Source organism: Primulina tabacum, chromosome 13, assembly GCF_025594145.1.
Source record: "Primulina tabacum isolate GXHZ01 chromosome 13, ASM2559414v2, whole genome shotgun sequence".
Classification (NCBI taxonomy): Eukaryota; Viridiplantae; Streptophyta; class Magnoliopsida; order Lamiales; family Gesneriaceae; genus Primulina; species Primulina tabacum.
This window is the reverse complement of record NC_134562.1, coordinates 15,241,403-15,247,402: the sequence shown is the minus strand read 5'-3', so window position 1 is coordinate 15,247,402 and position 6,000 is coordinate 15,241,403.

Genomic DNA, 6,000 nt, shown 5'->3' with positions numbered 1-6,000 from the left:
GTTTAAGATTAAACAACAAGAAACTTTGTTGGTGCAGAAAAGGGGCCACGATTTTTGAATACATTGGTGGTTAAGGTGAGTGCTCGAGCCATGGCTGTTCTAGGGACGTTAGCCATGGTTATAACCTCCCCTTATCATGTCTAGAACGTTACCAAGTCAGTCTCTCAAGGCTTGATTCACGGAGTCATCTCGTTTTTGGTTCGGATATGAAGTTTTTGTCAAGTTGAGATTATTTGCATGTTTTCACATGTTAGGATTAAGTCACAGCAAGCCTGGGAACGATCCAACTCATTCGGTAAAAACATGGCTATAATTATATTACGTGCATAAATAAATAAAAGGTTTATTTTTGAGATATATGTGATATGTCTTGTGGCCACCTCACGCTTATGAGATCTCTCCACCCGGTGACTTACGACCGGTTTATGTTCATGTATGGGTACGGACATCCAGTCCAAGGGCAGTGGTGATCTATACCGCCCCTATACTATGGTTTAGTCTTATCAGACGTTCATGTTATGTTACGGGCCACTTGCATTGAAGCATTATCTCTACTAGAAAAATCTCGATATGGTATTTTATGACAGGGCTCTATCGAGCAAATCTTTTACGTACGATTTTCAGATATGTGCGTATTTATAATTACTCATGACACGATTTTCACCTTACGCGTTACGATACGATATTCTTACGTTGCACGTGATTTTATGATATATTTACTTGCTATTCACGATATATGCATGTTGAGTCTTTAGACTCACTAAACTTGATTGTCGTAGGTGCTGATGAGGTCGAGACCGAGGGCGGGAACCAGTGAGCTAGCTTGGGTCAGCAGTAGTAGGAACCCGAGGACCTCACATTTCATCATTTATTTTTTTATGTTCAAACTCAGTTTCTAATATGTTGAATTATTTTTAAGTTGTGGTTTTGAACAAATTATTTTCTTCCGCTGTTATTTTAAAGTTAAATCTATTTATCAGTTTATTTTATGAATGATGCAAGTTATTTATTTAAAGAGAAAATTTTAAATAATTCTGCAAAATTACGAATACGAAATACGGGCCTTTAAATTACGAATACGAAATACGGGCCTTTACAACACACCCAAAGTCATCTCCCTCACTCGATCGGGTATATGTCCAAGCCCAGCTGTATTCGCACCATTCCAGACCCTAGCTCAGCCCCACCAGAGTCTAGTCCAAGGTTAGGGAAGTTTATCGCACTGCTGGTTCATTCACATCTCCCGATCCAAACCTCATTCACTCTCGGCCACTCAAGGAACACCCTAAGATCGACGCTAACTGTTGATGGTATTTTCACTACCGCAAGTATACGGTGTCAAGTTTTAATACTGGTTAGAGTACAGTTATCGATCCCACGAAGAGTAAATATTTAAAACTGTATATTAATTACCACCATTGACATAGCTCAACTTTATTTAAACGAATCAAATAGTTGGTTTAAAATCAATTCAAATAAAATAACAATTCCTATAATTCTAGCACGCAGCAGAAAATTCACTGAGGAAAATAAATCTAGAGATATGATTTCGTCGAGTCTCCCCTATGCTAAATTAACATTGACTAACATTTAATTAAATTGCACCATGTTTATTGACCAAGAACTCACAATATTTTCTATTTCCTCTGTCGAGTGTTAAATAGAAATGCACTACCTATTACTGATTTTAATATGTCTATTCAAAATCACATAACACGTAATAAAAGTAAACAAGGTTCTTTTATGGATTCGTCAGAGTTATACGTCTTTTGCACGTTATAAATATCTAACGATGTGATTTTTTCTGTCCTAATTTAAATCCCCTCTGTCGAGTGTTAGATTTCAATTATGTAATCAATCGAATTATGGCCAATAATTCAAAAGCATTAAAAACAAGAAATCACAAATAAACACGATGAAATAATTCAATGAAAATTCAAATCGTCGTTCACATAGGTTCAACCACGACTACATCAATCTCTAGAAAATAAAATTAGTTCATGCTCGAATTTAAATCATCACAAAACCTGTTTGTGGTCATTAAAAACGTAAAAGTAAGAAACCGAATTAAGAACGTGTTGGTGAGAGATGAAAGTGCTTCTCCGTGTCTGGATTCACCGTCTTCTCCGTGTCCGGATTCACCGTGCGCTCTCACTTTTTCTCCTTTCTCTCGAGTGGTGTGACGGCTATGCTAAAACTATTTCGGAACCCCTAAAAAGAACACGCCGAAGCCTATTTATTTCTGAATGCGCGCTGCTCTCGGTATTTCACTTCTTGGGGCATTGCTCGCGCATATGCGCGATCTTACTCGCGCATATGCGCGAGTCTCATTGTATGGGCCGCGCATGTGCGTGGCTTTGAGGGCGCATATGCGCCAATCTTTCTGTCCTAGTTGCGCATGCTTGGCTCACATCTCTTCTACTAAGCGCCATTTTGGTTCATTTTCACGCCCATGTCGTGGCTGCACCTAGCTACCTGCAATCACACCAAAAACAACAAAAAGCGCGTAATTCCGCCCAAAAGACTAACAATCTATATGAAGTATAAGAATAATATAAGTGCATAAAATGCACTTATCAAATCCCCCCAAACTTAAACTTTTTCTAGTCCCGAGCAAAATCAAAATGAAAATAAATAAAACATTAACTAGACTCGACTTAACAAATCCTAAAAAAATAAATAACTAAACGAACAAGAATTGTGGAATAAAAGGATAACCACTAGCCTCAGAGATTACAGCTTCCATGATTTTGAATCAAACACATGCCACATTACTCACAGTTCACGTGCGTGTGTGTTTTGCTATTCTCGTTTACCCAAACCAAATGCCAAAATAAGTTCATAACTTTTTCTTTTTCATAAAATTCTGGACCCCTCAACACACACGTAATTAGCAAAACCATTGAAGTACACATTCACCTTCACAAATCAACAGGACTTATAGGGTAACATTTGGCTAAACAAAGTGGTATTATGAAGGCAACAATTAACCAAATAAAATCCAATATCATGAGATGCGCACATGTACACAATCAAATTCTGTGTTTATCGACGGTATTTTTCAAGTGTCCATAGGCTTAACTTTGACATCTCTTCTCCACTAGTATATTGGGTACGTGTGACTTGGTTAATAGGTCTTTTAAGCTTATAACGTTAGGCTATGGCTAATGGCTTCAAATGAAGGTCGGGAGTCAAAAGTGAGAGAAAACAAACTAATTTATTTTTCAACACGCGTCTCCTTCCTTTTGTTTCACTTCCACTTGCCTTGCCACAACATTTTCACCATTTTGTCCTCCTTTTTACATCACATGTCATACTCTTTCCCTCTTTATTCAACTTTTTTTTTTTGGACATTTCTTTCTTTCTTTTCACCTTTTCATGATATTCTTATATGCACACAAGGGAGAGGAACTTTTGTAGTGATACACAGGTTCGTTTTCTCTCAGTTTTCGGTAGGTACTAGTGTATATGCTCAAAAGTTGGTAGTTGACGTAGGAGTTTAGAATTGATACGAATGGGGGCTTTTGTGTGCCTTGGCACACTCCATTCGATTTTCATTAAGCTCAAATGTGGGACACTAGGGTGTATATGATGTTATGGGTAGGCTTGAAAGGCTCAAACGTTCCAAAAATCGCCTAAATCATCCCTAAGTCACACAATACCCGTATCTCGCCTCGAAGAGTGCCAAACTAAGTTCTAGACTACTTTCAATTTACCAATCAACAGACACAGAATGATCATGCTTTCGGGTATTCAAACAGAAAGAATTTCCACATCTCATTCTCATTTAGGCTCAAAGGGCTAACAATTGGCAAATTATTCAAGGAAAAACAGGCCCAACATAAATCAAAGACTGCCTGAATCATTTTTGTGTTAGTGAACATGTCACTCAATAACAAGTACTCGACATGCAGGTTTTGGAGTCCATTCATTTATTTCAACTCACAAAACACATGAACACTCTCTCGACATCGGGTGTATCAACAATCATAGCAATCGTGAATTAATGTGTAAACGGTTAAGTAAGGATGACATGCATTCAAATTCGTAATCAAGGAACAACATGAATTTCGGGTCAACTCTCATCATTGTTTGGATATTACCTTAATTCCACAATTCCAAAAAAAAAAAATCAATTAACGACTACGAAAAGAAAAACATAAAGATTAAATGAAACATTTTTTTTTAATTAAACATAAAAAAAAAAAAATAACATCAAAGCAACAAATCAACTCAGATCAAATCAACTCAGATCAAATAATCAAATCACCCCCCAAACTTAAAATATGCATTGTCCTCAATGTATAAACAAGAAAGAAATGGGACACGCATACCTCACACGACGAGCGTCAGTGCTCGCCCTCATCATCATCGACATCCTCAGCCATGTGCTGGGGTGGGGCCTGTGGAAGAGGTCCTGGATACTGTGGTGGCCATGCAGGTGGCTGGGGAAACATGGGATCTTCTGGACCTAAAGGCGGGAACCGCTGAGCGAGCACGGAGGTGAAATCCATCATGAATCCCATAAAGTGGTCCGTGCGGTACTGAAGTGAATTTGGCACCTGGCGCTGCTCGACTAGTAACTGCCTCTGATCCTGCATCTCAATCTCTAGTCATCTCAATCTGTCTCCCCTGCGCTCTCTGGCTGCTGCATGTGGTGGTGGAATCTGTGTTTGTGGGGGCTCCTCTTCGTCCGGCAACTCATAGGGAACATAGGATGCACCTCCAAAGAAAGCAACAATGGGGGCCTTTGGCTTGAGAACTGGTTCATCAGGGGCCCATGAGACGCCGGCCTGGCGGCATAGCTCGGTAACAGTGTGGGGACAAGGGAGGGCAACCGTGGCTAACCCTGCGCCGGCTCTCATAATCGAGCCATAAATTATTTTTCCCACGTCAATTGATTTGCCCTTCAGGATGGCATAAACCAATGCGGCTTTGTCCTTGGTGACATCGTAGTAGTGAGAGGACGGGAGGATGTGGGCTAGTACAAAAGATGTCCATGCACTAGCGTTAGGACCCATGTCGGTTTTCTTTAAAGATGTAGGCCCGCTCGAGCTCATTTTCCATACGGCACCGGCCTCACAAATGGTCCGGATGACCTCCGTGTAATTAACTCCTTCTTCGAGGAACTCACTGTACTCGTCTTGATCGAAACTGGGCATCTGATAAAGCGTGTTGATCGTTCGAGAATCTAACGACACCAATTTCCCTCGGACCAATACTTTAGATTCCTCATGGCGAATCCGGAGGTTGGCATAAAATTCTCGCACAATGGAAATAACGGCGTCCGACGGGTGTTGAGCGAACTCCACCCATTGCCTTCGTTCCAGTTCATTTATAATCACACCACGTGCAATGGACAAATTGAACCCCCGTTCCGGTATTATGGGCCGTGTCATAGTACTGTCATATATCTGCTGGGCCTCCTCATTCCAGAATCGGTGAGAATCGAAGCTTGAAGAGGAAGAGGCACCCTTTTTTGACCTCTTTTTCGGCGCCATATCAACTCAATAATCCAATATCACACTCAACACCGACTAAATTTAACAATTGAAGAGCCAAAAGAAAAATCTGGTAATCACACCCCAATATAGGTAACGATTATAATTTCACCAAACCACTTAATCCGGTTAGCAATACGATATATGCCCCAATCACAAACTAATTTAGAACAAAACGAAGTACCCACGTCACAATAACAGAAGTTCCTCTAAAAATCGAACATCAATTCTCAACTATTCTGAAGATTTGAGAAAATTTCGAAATAAAGCCTTTAACTTCACGAGAGAGTTACCAGAAATCGGAGTGTTGGTGGAAAATTTGCTGTTGTGAAGGCGGTAGTCGGCTTTCGGTAGTGGGAGGCGGCGGCGTGGGTTTCTGAGGAAGAGCGGCGGCGGCGTGGAGTGTTGAAGGAGGGAGGTGCTGTGATGTGCGAGGGAGAGTGGGTTTCTGAATTCTGAAGTCGCGATCCCCTTTTTTTTTTCTTAAACTGAGTCACGC